Genomic DNA, 15300 nt, shown 5'->3' on the forward strand with positions numbered 1-15300 from the left:
AGAGTCTGCGAAGCTCTTCACCTCGGGGTCATGACTGAAGCCCCACGTTGGGTGTAGAGGTTACGTTGTTTTTTTTTTTAATTAAAAAAAATTTTTTTTAAGATTTTATTTATTTATTTGACAGACAGATCACAAGTAGGCAGAGAGGCAGGCAGAGAGTTACGTTTTTAAAAAAAATTTTTAAAAAGAAAAGTTCACTGGTTAGATCTGGTATGATCAGTTAGTCACCGGTATGAAAAGTACCATTTGAGAAATGGAGGAAGAAGGCAGACTGATTATTAGTAATTCAGACAGCAAATATAGTAGTCTATACTAATCTTTTTTTTTTCAGATTTTTAATTTATTGATTTGACAGACAGAGATCACAAGTGGGCAGAGAGGCAGGCAGAGAGAGAGAGGAGGAAGCAGGCTCCCCGCTGAGCAGAGAGCCCGATGTGGGGCTCGATCCCAGGACCCTGAGATCATGACCCGAGCTAAAGGCAGAGGCTTTAACCCACTGAGCCACCCAGGCGCCCCCTAATTTTTTTTTTTTAATAGAATTTTTTAGAGTTTTACGTTTCCAAGAAAATACAGAGGGCTCCTGATTGCCCTCACTCTCCTCACACAGTTTCCTATCATTAACATCTGCGTTAGTGTGAAAAATCTATCAGAACGGATGGACCAATACAGACACATTATTAACTCAAGTCCACCTCGCGTGTACCTCTTGTGGGGTGTGCCAAGTGCAAAACGTCATGCACCCACCATGATACTATCACACAAAATCATTTCTCTGCCTAAAAAAAAATCCCCTGTTCTCCCTCTCTTCACACCGGCTCCCCTTTCTCCATCCCGTCCCCTGACAACCACTGATCTTTCTGTCTCTCCTTTTGTCGCTTCCAGAAAGTCACGCGGTTGGAATCATACAGTATGTAGCCTTGCAGACCGGCTTCCTGCACTGAGCAACGTGGACCTGAGTCTCCGCCATGTTTTTTCACGGCCTGACGGCTGGCATCTCTTTACCCCTGAATAACGTGCCACTGCCCACAGGCGCCACGCCTTCTCTCTCTGTTCACTTCGTGAAGCGCATCGTGGCTGCTCCCAGTTTAAGGCGACTCTGCAATGCTTTTCAGCTACAGAAATGGGAGGGTGTAGACGCTCCTCCAAAGGGGGCCAACTCTGGCTTGAGGGGAGAACGGGAAGCAAGGCGGGCTGTTTCGTGAGCAGACGCTACGGTGCCAATTTCCAGCTCGGTCAAACCCACACCTTGGCAGGTAATGACGCTCATCTCAGAGGTCCTCCGCGATAACTCCCTTTACTTGATAAGAAAATGACAGAACTTAATAAATAACACACATACACACAAAAAAAGTTTCTGGAATGTACCAAAAAAAAAAAAAAAAAAAAGACAGAGACAGAAAGAAAGGGAGGAGGAAAGAAGGAAGGGAAGGGAAGGAAAAGAGCACTAGGCATTTTCTTTAATAAACTACAAGGCATTAAGTTTGTTTTCAAATTAATCAGGATATTCCCAACAGCTTCTTTATTAAATAAGGAAATTTTTAGTAAAAAACTTAACTGACACTCTATCGTTCTCTGCTAAAGTTTCAGATACTCTAGAAATGATGCTTAAGAAATAAATGCCAAGGGGCGCGCCTGGGTGGCTCAGTCGGTGAAGCGTCTGCCTTCCACTCAGATCATGACCTCAGGGTCCTGGGTTCGAGTCTCATATCAGGCTCCTTGCTCAGAGGGAAATCTGCTTTTCCTTCTGCCCCTCCCCCGCACCCCTAGGCCCACTCATACTCTTTCTCAAATAAATAAAATCTTAAAAAAAAAAAACGAAATAAATGCCAAAATTAAAACGCATCCCGCATCTTGCGGAACATTCCACCGACATCCATCCTAGAGTGAGTAACGGCATGTTTCATACAACTTTAAGAAAAAAGAAAGCATTTCCTAAAGCTTACCAAATCCAATGAATCATAAATGACAGGGCTTCCCTTCAGGCTGGGAAAAGGAAAGCGATTTCTATTAAAGCCATTAAAGAATAGACTGTTAGATTTCCACTCTCACAGTTTCAATATTATTCAAGACATAGACGAGGAAGTATTATCGCGGATCAAATGACACACTAAAACTCAACAGTACTGCAAAGGGTATCGCATCCTGGAACACTTCCCCTAGAATTAATCATTAGTTCCAACAGCGAAATGTCAAGGGAAAAAAAGTATGTAATAAAAAAGTGAAGCCCCTTGTGAAAAAATGAGAAGGTTTAAATGTCAGCCCAGTTAATAAATAAGGTATTTAACTAAACAATACTGTCCATTAAAAAATAATAATAATTATGACTAATAGTTTTTGCCTTGGACTGCAAAGCAGAAAGAAAAATGATTTAGATGCTGTCAAATTGTTCACCAGGTTCTAGTTCAAATTTTTGACATTTCTGAGTGCATTATAAAATTAACTTGACCTTTCCTGGATTTTAGGCTTCTCATTCAGAGAGTGTGGGGGGAAAAATGTACAACTATTATTTTCATATAGCCAACCCTTACACAGCACTTTCTAGAATACAGCATTGTTCTCTGAGCTTTATAAATATGAACTTCCTTAATCCTCAAAACCACCATGAGGTGGACACTATTACTGACCCCTTTTACAGATAAGAAAACTGAGACCAAGGGCTTAAGTCAACTTTCCCATGGTCACCCAGCCAGGAGAGTGGCAGATGCGGGACCAGATGGCAGACAGGCTGGCCTTCACCACCAATCATCCCTGGCTCTCCCGGACAAGATAATCTCCAAAATTGCCACCCTCTCGAATATTCAGCGACCTCAGGACTCGGTATTCTAGATGCAATCAGTCTCCCCTGAACCTCTCCCCTTTTGGAGCGCACAGGTGCCAATCAAGCCACCAAGTTAATTACCCACGCAGGCTATGAGGATGCCAAAGGGACAGACACATCCAGTAATCAAAATGCTCACTGCATTCTTACTAGGGCCTATAAAGAGTTTGGTGTACGGTCTTTTTATGGTTTCAAGTTATGAATTTTTTAAACATCTTAAAACCTCTCTCACTTCTCTGAGCAAGAATTTTTTTGCAGACGTCTGTTCCTGCGGTAGATAGCGAGTTCACCCAACCCTGGTGAATCCTGAATTCTTGCAGCCGGGATCCTTGGAGCACAGGCAAAGGCAAGTGTTCTGAAAAGGTCTGCGAAACCGCACGGCTTCAAGGGATACTGAGACACGCGGGGCAGACACTGCTGGGCCAAGTCAAAGAAAGATAAGCCGCCCTCTCCCCGGGCAAACACTCGGCTCCCATGGGATACACCACTGGATGAAAAGAAACAGACACGAAAGCAGACACAGAACTTTCCATAGCCACGTGTCACGAAAGGGAAGGGAGGTGGGGTGAAGGGGGGGCTGAGGAACCGGGTCCAGATTACCCTCCGGGCTCAAAGAACCAGTCACCGTGGGAAACAAGATGTCGGAACACCATACCTTGGTTTCTGCTGAGAAATACACGTTTTTTCCATTCTTGTCACCAAGAACTCTCACTTGATAATGTGTACCATGTATTACAAAGCAACCTCGCGTCATTACTTCATTCCTACACAACCACCGTATGGGACAGGCTCACTTAGGGTGAAGCCAACATCCCAAAGGCAGCAACTTTCTATAATCTAATGGAAGCAGTCATTAAGGACATAGAGCCCTCCTCCCCCAGTACAGTAAACCAGGGCAGAAACAATATCTAGACAATAAGAAATGGCAAGTAAGGAACACACGTTTTCCTATATTATATATAACCCCAGGTTTTCATCTAATACCAATGATTTTGCTGGAACACAAAATTCACCTATAACAGAAGTTCTGCGTACATGTTACATATTCTCAGATCATAAAGCATAAAATCAGAAATAAAGAGCAAAGTGAGTCCTCACCAGTCATTTGCAAGCCCCAATACCCCGAGACACAGGAAGGCAACGGTGAGAAGGGATTTGTCTTAAAGTCACTGAGAAGAGTTTGAAAAGACAAGTAAAGGGTAAATGTCATTGCAAGAAAAATGGATTGTTTTCTACAACAATATAAGCAGGAAGAATGAACAGCCTTATCTAAAGAATTCTGAAACCGATAAGAGAATATAAAAACAAATAAACTAAGTAGAAAACATGAGAAGACAGAAAAAAAAAAAAGAAAGAGGAAAACTGGAAAACTCAGGAGTGACTAGCTGCTTCAGCCAGAGGAGCACAACGACTCTTGATCTCGGGGTCTTGAGTTCAAGCCCCGCGCTGGGTGTAGATATCACATAAATAAAAACTTAAATAGGGCACCTGGGTGGTTCAGTGGGTTGAGCCTCTGCCTTCGGCTCAGGTCATGATCTCAGGGTCCTGGGATCGAGCCCCGTGTCGGGCTCTCTGCTCAGCGGGAGCCTGCTCCCCCCTCTCTCTCTCTGCCTGCCTCTCTGCCTACTTGTGATCTCTGTCTGTCAAATAAAAAAATAAAGTCTTAAAAAAAAAAAGAAAGAAAACTCAGAAAATAATTTTGGAATTTAAGTCCCCTCCAAGTCTATATATATAAATAAGCCTGGGACATTTTCCCAATGTTTCACAGATAAACAATCTTTTTCTGTTGTTTTACAAGTTTCAAACTCATTTTAGGCAAGCCCAAGCAAAAACAAGAACATTTTAAAAGTTATATTCAAAAATTCTTCATAAACTCCAACCCCCCCAAAAAAAAAGAAAAAGAAAAAGAAAATCCTACCTAAGCGACAAAAAACACACAAGAAGAATTATCTCCTAGGAGTAAATTAAGACCATGGAAATAGACCACTTAATTCGTTACTACCAGAAATGGTAGTAGCATATAATAACCATTAAGTATCAAAAAATGCATTCAAAAACTGAACATATATTTTTTTTTCCTAAAGATTTTATTTATTTACTTGAGAAAGAGAGGGAGAGAGAGCGAACATGAGTCAGAGGCCGGGGGCAGAGGGTGCCCAGAGGGCTCCGTAGGTAATGTGGGGCTTCCAGCCAGGGCCCTGATCCCGGGCTCCCTGCTCCGCGGGGAGCATGCTTCTCCCTCTGTCCCTCCCCCTGCTCACGTTCTCGCTTTCTCTCTCCAATGAAATCTTAAAGAAAAAAAAAAAAGATTATAAATGATTTTTACTTATTTCCTTCTGAGAAGGTTCAAAGGTCAACATGAAATGGAGAGCCGTGTGGACAGGCAGGCCCTCTCCAGGACCAACCGCAGGGAACTCTTCTTGGCCAGCAGGGAAAGGCAGACATATGAGCCTGTGAAGACTGCTGCCCAGAAGAGCTGCCCAGGCATCCTTCAGAGCAGGTGACAAGAGTCCCAGAAAGGCCCTCATTGCTGCCAGGCGCCAGCGCTGGCCACTCCGGGTGTGCAATCTACCTCAGGTCAGGGGACATCCGGCTGCCACTGGCTGAGGCCACCACGAACACGGGAGCCTGTGGTTGGGGCCACGAAACCAAACGTATGAGCCTCAATCAACTCCTCTGTACTAAGGACTCTAACATCAATTTGAGGTCTTCAAGTAGACACTATTTTGAAGCAGAAGAGTGAGCTTAAACATCTGTATGTCATTCAGTGGCCCCACATCTGGAATTCAGACATTTAGAACTCAGTGTCAGTGCCCTTGAACAAGGAGCAAGAGAGCACAGCGGTCCCTCCTCTCAAAGCTCTGACTCTCAGACCCAAATGTGGGTGATGTGTGGCAAAGCAGATCATTCACAGTAAAGGACATTGAAACAAGTGAAAGAAAAGATATATTGTTCAATGCAAGATTTGTTAACAAATGCGTGGCTATTTGGGAGAAAGATTGAGTTAGACCCACCCTTCTCACCAAAATAAATTCCAAATGGATAGAAGATTTAAAGGCAAAAAAAGGAAAAAAAAATTTAAAACCTTTGATTCTCAGACGTTCTCAGCTTCCGATGTCCACTTTTGCTTTAATGACATACATGACACAGGAAGTCTACAAATATTTCGTATATCACGCACCTCATGTGTCATCAAGTTGCCTCTGAGCGGCCGTCCAACACGGGGCAAGAGTGTACCTCCACCCTGACCATCAGCAGGAATTTCTCTATATGGGCCCCAGATGACAGAACTTCCACAGGGATTTGCAAAAAGTAACATTTTCCACGCTGAAGATCCTTACACTCCCATATTTATTGTGACCGTTGTAGAAAATTTTACCATTCTGACATGAGCGATTTTATTTCTATTCAATTTTTAAATTGCAATTCATAATTATCTCAATCAATCCTGATGAGCTATTATGGCCAATCAGCAATTTTTAAAAATATTTATTAATTTATTTTAGAGCGAGCACAGGGGGAAGGGCAGAGGGAGCAGGAGGGAGCTTTTTGTTTGTTTGTTTTTAATTTACTTATTTGACACAGAGAGAGGGATCACAAGTAGGCAGAGAGGCAGGCAGAGAGAGGGGAAAAGCAGGCTCCCTGCTGAGCAGAGAGCCCGATGCGGGGCTCGATCCCAGGACCCTGAGATCATGACCCGAGCTGAAGGCAGAGTCTCAACCCACTGAGCCACCCAGGTGCCCTGAGGGGGAGAGAGTCTTAAGCAGACTCTCCACTGAGCATGGAGCCTGCCGTGGGACTGGATCTCAAGACCCGAGGACCTGAGCCAAAACCAAGAGTCAGACATTAAAGCAACTGAGCCACCCAGGCTCCCCTGGCTAATTAGCAATTTAAAGAAGACAAAGATAAATGGAGAGAAAATCCCACTAGAGTTGAGAAGGAACCAATATGGCAGCTACGACCGTCTTCTTTAAATGAATATATACATTTTCTGCAATTCAGAAACCCCCAGGGAATATTTACAGAGCACGACAGAACAACAAAATCCATTCAGAAAATAGCCAGGCAGTGAAACCAGAAGAATATATTAATTGTATGTAGTTCCAGAATTAAAAATGCACTGCTAAGAGCCAACTGTCAAAATGGGTCGTTACCAAGACGAGGACCTGAGGAAGGAAGCCGGAAGCTAAGATGGCTTTATTAAGAACAGATCAGGCTGCAGTCGCCTCCTTTCTGTTCTTGTCAGATGTTACGCTGGCAGATCAGGAAATCACCAGAGCCGCGGAACGGCTGGATTTCAGCGAGGCGTTCCGAAGAAATGTTCATGACACGGTTGTGCATTCGGTGGGAATAAGGGCTGGGTGACAGTAACGTTGGTTCCTACTGAACCAAGGCTCCCAAAAAATTTTAAATAAAGAACATCTCCCTAGACTCTGAGTCCCAGGAAAAGGCCCCATCCTTGTAACTTACCAGATATCTTGTATTATTGTGTCAATGAAGGTTTTAATGGTATGCAAATCATAGGTATGGGTAATGAAGCACTAACACAGAGAAATGCCAGGATATGTAATAGAAATGTACCAGCTAATAGAACACTGTATGTTAATGAACTTCCATTAAAAAAAATATATATAGGGGATGCCTGGGTGGCTCAGTGGGTTAAAACCTCTGTCTTCGGCTCAGGTCATGATCTCAGGGTCCTGGGATTGAGCCCCGTATCCGGCTCTCTGCTCAGCAGGGAGCCTGCTTCCCCCCCCACCCCCGCCTACTTGTGATCTCTGTCTGTCAAATAAATAAATAAAATCTTGAAATCTTAAAAAAAAAAAAAAACAGGAATGCACCAAGCACCCCTACATTACGTGTCTTCGTAGTAGGATACCACTGCTCTGACGGGTCTCTCTAATTAAAGAAGTCAGCCGGCTGTTCCTACTTGAGCACACATTTTTCTATGGGGGAAAAGAAACAAATGTAAGAAGAGCTTGGTTTTCTGGTGACTCCACAACCATAATTAGCAGAAGTCACAGCACGGCATCTTACTCTAAAAGACCTCTGAGCCCTGATCATCAATCGGTCCACCCATCCATCCAGCTGCCCATCCATAACTTGTTGCTTAGGTAAGGGACTGGAGAAACATTCACATCTCTTAAAATCTATTTTACCTGACAGACTATTCATGGAATAGAGGGACGGAGTTATTAACCAACATGAACAAAATTCTCTGGCTTCCTTACCGCCTGTAATCAACGGTTTTTCTTAAAATGCCAAAGGAATTTTTCTGGAGATTTTTTTTTTTTCTTTTGAAGGTAGAATAACAAGTCAAACTCCATGTTATATGGCCGGATACGACACTTCTAGAAGCCAATATGCATTGATAGCATAAATACTGTGCACTCCCTAGAATCTGCCATTTTGGAGAATTTATCTTTGAGAAATCATCCCAACGAAGAAAGACGCTTCAGGCCCAAAGGTGTTCTTTACAGACTTATTTACATTCATGCCAGCCCAAAAATACCCAAAGAATAGTTAACCAAATTTCCACTTGTTGCCTGGAAAAATGTACACTCAAAAATTATACACATTGGGCGCCTGGGTGGCTCAGTGGGTTAAGCCGCTGCCTTCAGCTCAGGTCATGATCTCAGGGTCCTGGGATCGAGTCCCGCATCGGGCTCTCTGCTCAGCAGGGAGCCTGCTTCCCTCTCTCTCTCTCTCTCTGCCTGCCTCTGTCTACTGTGATCTCTCTCTGTCAAATAAATAAATAAATCTTAAAAAAAATTAAAAAAAAAATTATAAACATGAAGATTATGCCGCATAAGAGAATCAAGTTGTTATAATGTTTAAGGCAAAGAAACACAAAAACAGGGGCGCCCAGCTGGCTCAGTCCATGAAGCATGTGACTCTTGATCATGAGTTCAAGGTCGTGAGTTCAAGGCCCACGTTGGGCGTAGAGCTTGCTTGCACGCATGCCTGCATGAATGAATGAATAAATAAATAAACGCAAAACTGCACTTGCACGATGACTCTGGACACCACGCACAGGGTCTCCACGTCACAGGCAAAGAATGGGATTTGTTGGGGCTTCAGACTGAAGCTCTCGAGAGCAGGAAAACCAAGTCCGCTCTGGGAACCCAACCATGCAGCAGCATCAGAGGCGAAGAGCTGGGGCAGGACTGGGAGGTCCTACAATGCCTCCAGCAGTGCTGGGCAGGAGCACAAGGCCAGGCCGCGCTGTGTGTGTCCACTTTCCAGTCTCAGGGAGGGGGCACAGGAGGGCAACGGAACCAGGAGCTGGTCTAGGGGAGGGGGCAAGACACCAGTGTTTGTACATTTAGAGCACTGGAATCGCTACTCTGGAGTCAAGGACTACCCGTGTTAAAGGTTTTTAATAGGGAAAAAACAGAAACCATATGCTAGGAACGAAACTGTGTACCCCTGCGCCCCCTGAAAATGCTTATGTTGAAGCCCCAACCCCAAATGGGACTGAATTTGGAGATAGGACTTTTAGGAAATAATTACCGTTAAGTGAGGTCACAAAGGTGGGGTTCTAATCTGACAGGGTTAGCGGCCTCTATAAGAACAGGAAGAGAGAAAGAGCTCCCCTCTCCACATACACGTCTACGAAGGAAAGACCATGTTAGGACAGTGAGAAGGATGGCCTCCGCAAGCCAGAAAGAGAGGTCTCACCAGGAATCATACTGGCCAGCACCTTGATCTTGGACTTTTCAGCTTCCCAAACTGCGAAAAATACATTTGTGTTGTTAGGTCACTCAAGTCTATGGGATGTTGTTCCGACGGCCCGAGCTAGGACAGTTTACCAAGCTACTGGAAATGTCATCTATCAATTACCTGTCTGGGAAGGAAACAGATCCTGCAAATCTCCTATCAGTCAATCTTCATTTTGCTGGTAAGAAGTTTGGGAGGGAGGAAAAGGCACGAAATAAACATATACTCGAGTTAAAGACTTCAAGGTCGGATCTTTTTCGCACTTGATTTATAACAAAAGAATCCCCTTTTATAACAAAAGAACTTAAGAGAAAGGGTATTTTCCAGAGTTTTACCATTCATTAAGATGATACAGAGGTAGGACAAAGGAAGAGCACCCATTTTAAAAGTTGTGCACAGTAAGGAAGGAGACCATTGTGAAATAGTTTTAAAAGAAAATAACAAAAGAGGGGCAGCTGGCTGACTCAGTTGGGAGAGTGTGAGACTCTTGATCTCAGGGTTAAGAGACTGAGCCCCGCAGTGGGCATGGAGCCTACTTAAAATAAAATAAAATAAATAAATAATAAAATACATTTTTAAAGAAAATAACAAAAGAGTGGAGATCGCTTCAGTTGCCAAACTGCAGACATCCGGGCGTTGCTAAAGCAACAATTCTTCAACAGGTCAGCTTAAAAAAAAGAAAAGCTAATATAAAGGCTATTACAGACAGGGTCAAGAAATCCAAAGAGACAGGTACAAGAGGGGGTTGACACAGTGGTAACAGGCAAAAGACAGAAGACAGGGGCAAATCTCAACCACTAAATATAGACACTTCCAGTAAAGAAAATATCATATAATATGGAGACAGAGAACTTCAATGAGAAAGAAAAAAATCAGCTTTTAAACAACCATCCCAAAAGGTTTCTGTTAAGAGAAATCACCAACCTTGGCTGTGAATAAAATTCGAAATGAAAATAAAAATCTGAAATATATTTATTTTATCATGGGGCTCGGTCTCACAACCCGTGAGAGATCATGGCCTGAGCCAAAACCAAGAGTCCAACACTTAACCAACTGAGCCACCCAAGCACCCCCTCCTCCAAACTAGTTTTGAAATTAAAAATTCAACTATGCCTCACTTCAGAAATCTTTGTCAGATGCATGGCAAAAATAAATAAATACGTCTGCACTGAGTATGTATTTTATTTCAATATTACATTTGGTTGGTTAGGAAATCTCTATTCCTACGATTTTCATAATTGGCTGAATTTATCATGTATTCAAATCCTTTCCTGTACTGCTCCTTATAATATCAGGTTTCTTAATGGGGCCCTTTATTCTGGCATGATCAAAAAAAAAAAAACAAAAAACTTATCTTCTGACACTCGAACCTTAAGAAGCCGGCCTTCCTACTTCGAACCCTTCAGAAGGCTTGAGTTCACGCACCTGACCACCATGTGACCTGAATCTTACTCCCAGCTGAAGAGCACCCCTCCATCAGCCAGCACCTGGCGGGCTGCCCAGCCTGGTAGCTCCCTGGAAACATAACAGTTAAGAGGCCACGCTTCCCACGACAGGCAGATGTGCTCTCTCCAGCGCCGGGGAAGGACCACTGGAAAGCCGGTGGAGGTCTGCACTCACAGTGGTGCCAAACACCCAGTGGCCCTATCACTTTACAGCCAAACTGGAATTTTGACCTCAGAAACCTCCTGGTGCGAGAGGCCAATCCTTTTCTCCAAGCACTCCTGTTATGCACCACAAACCACTTTGAAGGAGGACTACCCAGGAACTCATCTCTAGGAAAGAAGGGACTTCAAAGGGCATTCACTGTGGCCGGCTCAGCCCTCACCGTCCTCATGGCACAGAGAGGCCCACATAGGGCCCCAAGGTAAACCATGAGCCATCCAGGAAGTGGTCAAGGCACCAGGGCACTACCATAAAACCTTTAAGTACCTTCCTCTCACCTTCATTCATTCAACTAAAAAATTTTTTGGAGATTTTATTTATTTATTTGACAGAGAGAGAGAGAGAAAGAAAGAGCCAGAAAGCACAAGTGGGGGAAACAGCACAGGGAGAGGGAGAAGCAGGCTTCCTGCTGAGCAGGGAGCCCCATGCGGGGTTCGATCCCATGACCCTGGGACTGTGACCAGAGCCAAAGGCAAATGATTAACCGATTGAGCCACCCAAGCACCCTTCATTCAACTAACATTTATGATGCCTCGTTCTTACAGGAACTGCATCGGACCCTTCCTGGATGCTGCCAAAACAAGAAAGGTCAGCCTCCCCGCAAGTGTCCACACCCTGAAGGGTGACCAAGAGCCAAGTTCAAGTTGGTAACACTGCCAACTCGTGTTCGGTAGAAAAAACACTGCACCCACTGGAAGGAACTTTAGAGAATGTTTGTCTTCACAGCTGGAAACACCACATTTGAACACTCTTCCCCCTCAGGATTTTATCTGACTTCCTCAGGTCACAGTTCATTGTCTTAATGATTTGACCGACTCCCTAAAGAATGGTCAATGTATATGTTACATGTCATATTTAATAGAATGATGTAAATAAAAGTAAAAAGGTGACAGACAAAATTGGAACTCTGGTCATGGACATTACATTAACAAGAGGAAAATGGGAATAAGAGAACTAACTTTCCATTTCCCTGTAAGACCTCTCAGCTAGATTATCTCAACAGCCAAATGGCTTTTGCAAGTACCATCACCAGCTCCAAATGGTAATCCATCTGACTGCCCAGATTAAAATGTTTCCAACTCAACTACAATTCTGTTACTGAATCCCTACTGAAAAGCCTTTCATAGCTCTCCATTACATATAAAACGGAATAAATTATTTAGCCTAACATCGAAGGTCGCTTAAGGCGACCCAAACTTACTTCTCCACACCTTTCTCTCTCTCTCTCTCTGCTCAAGACCCGTAGCCCCCTTTCCTTACCTCTGCCTGGATTATCCTTCTCCAAATCTCCACCTGGCAACATTTTATTCCTCTACCCAAGATTATCTAAAACGCCACATCCTCCGCAAAATTCTTCCTGTTCCTCTCCATTTGCGTGCTCAGAACATATGAATTTCTCTCCCGGCTCTTATCAGATTATGCTTTATGTTATGATACTAGCTTTACATTAATTGGGTGATCACATCACACTTTGGACATTCAAATATATGATGTGTTAAAAGAGCACCCTCATAAAAGATAAACTCATAGAAAGACATATTATCTGCACGGGAAGGAACACAATCCACAAGAATGCAATCAGTTGGGAAAGTTCTATTGACTTCCAGGTCAAAAAATGAGGAATGAGCAGTATACAACAGTATGGCGATACCTCAAAAAATTAAACATAGAATTACCATATAAACCAACAATTCCACTTCTGGGTGTATGTGCCAAAGAAGTGAAAGCAGATCTTTGACCAGATAGTCATACACCAAGGCTCATAGCAGCATCATTCATGAGAGCCAAAAGGTAGAGGCAGCCTAAATGTCTACCAGCAGATGAGGGGACAAACAAAATGTGGCATATACGTGTGATGTGGTATTATTCAGCCTTGGGGCACCTGGGTGGCTCGGTCAGTTGAGCATCTGACTCGTGGTTTTGGCTCAGGTCATGAACTCAAGGTCATGAGATTAAGCTCTGCGTTGGGCTGCTTTGGGCTCCGTGGGGCGTGGAACCCGTTTATGATTCTCTCTCTCCCCCTCCCACCTTCCTTGCTCCTCTCCCTCTAAACAATAAATAAATAAATAAATAAATAAATATTTATTTATTTATTTATTTATTTATTTCATCAACCTTAACAAAAGGAAATTCTGACGCATACAATATGGGTGAGCCTTGAAGATATGATGTTAAGTGAAATAAGCCAGATACAAATGAGCAAACACTGTATGGATTCTTCTCATATGAAGAATCTAGAAGAGGTAAGTTCACAGAGGCAGCAAGCAGAATGGAATTTGCCAGAGGCTGGCCAGGGATTGGGGGAAGTTACTGCTGATGAATACATTAATTCATTTGAAGAAGACGAGAAATTTCTGGAAATGCATGGCGGAGATGTTTGTACAATAATGCGAGTGTACTTAATGCCACTGAAAGGAAAATTCAAAAATGGTTAAAATGGTAAATTTCACGTCATGTATAGCTTACCAGCACAACAAAAAAAGATGAATGAATAAATGTCAGAGAATCAAAATTACCAAGAATGGTGTCTGCCAAGAAAGGTACCATCTGATTCCAAATGTCAAGAAATTATATGATAAGGAGCATAGTGAGTACTACTCAATCATTTCCTATCTTCTACTGGTATCCTGATCGGATGCAACCTTATGCAGAAAAGCAAGCCTCCCCAGAATAAAATTCTAGATCAAAACAGCACCAAAGAACCAGATTAACCCCAATGCCTGAATGCTTTACTTTTCTTTTTTTTTTTTTTGAGATTTTATTTTTAAGTAATCTCTACACCCAACATGGGGCTCGAACTCACAGCCTGTGGATCAAGAGTCTCATGCTGTATGGACTGAGCCAGCCAGGCGCCCCCTTACATACTTTACTTCCCTCGTCCTGTCAAGTTCTTTCCAGTAGGGCTCTGGAGCCAGTCTGAATCAGCTCCTGAGAGCCACTGTTAAGTTTGGGGGTATTTTTACCACCGGTTGTTAAAAGGCATCATTAAAAAATAAAGTTACATTTAAATTATATTAAAAACAGGGTAATACATACTCCAACATCATCACTTCCTAATTATGTTCCTACATTTTTACTGTTATCTCTACTTGAGGTGACTTTTGCCCAGTGTATCTGTATAGTGACAATATTAAAGAACATCGCCATCGTGCACAGCCCCTTCGAATCCTGTGTTCAATGATGCCACGTGGGTAGCCTGAAATCGACCATGGTGGGAATATTTACACCACGGGAACCGGTGAGCACTATGAACCAGAGGGTTGTTTCGGTCTTTGTCTTTCTAGAGCAGTGTTTATTAAACTGGCTCCTCCCCACTCAAAGCACTCATCACTAAAATTACGGACCTTAAAAAATAGTCATCACCTTAAAGATGACCAACTATTAGCATCAGCCAAAAACATAAGAACGCATTTTACTTCAATCTGCAAAAACAAAGTAGGGTAACTGAACCCTTTAGGAAAGGGTTTCTCACAAACTCTTGAGATCATTACTGAGATACGCCAAAGGACACAGAGTCTGTCCCACTCCCCACAGTCACCACAGGCAAGAACAGAATGGATCTGAGAAATCTGGGGAACAACATGCTGGCATTTTCCCCTTCAAATATATTTTCATGCACTGTTTTTAAAGAGCAAAAAATAGGATCACACTACACATAGTGTTTTATAAACTGCTTTTAGATTCTAATAGTATAAACAATGTTCTAATTATCATACTTTCTCCACACCCCTATTATAGCATGTAACTTTAAATGACACATTAAAATACTTGTTAAAACTAAAGGAAGATGACTCTCAAGGTAGAAGAAGTAACAGAAATGGTACCAAAAAAACAAAAACAAAACACAAAACAAACAAACCAAACAAACAAACAGTGGATGCAACAAATAGGAGTGAATGTTTCGCAATACTACCCACCCCAGCCTTCCGACCTTCAACATGTCCTGCACATTAGAGTTTTTAGCGAACAGCTCAGCCTCACTCACATATAAGTAATCATGGAGTAGGAACCCAGGCAGAAGGCAGATAATAATATTCACTGTAAAAATAATCAGCAGGAGGGGCTTCGGTATGAAAATGCACGGCCTCTTTTTCAAA

General features: G+C 42.9%; 1 protein-coding gene across 3 annotated transcripts in view; it reads right to left on the reverse strand.

The window, feature by feature from the left end:
• Window positions 1-15300, reverse strand: part of FARP1 (FERM, ARH/RhoGEF and pleckstrin domain protein 1) — a 267734-nt gene that overhangs the window by 223173 nt on the left and 29261 nt on the right. The window lies entirely within an intron of this gene.

This window comes from Martes martes (assembly GCF_963455335.1).
Source record: "Martes martes genome assembly, chromosome: 3".
Lineage (NCBI taxonomy): Eukaryota > Metazoa > Chordata > Mammalia > Carnivora > Mustelidae > Martes > Martes martes.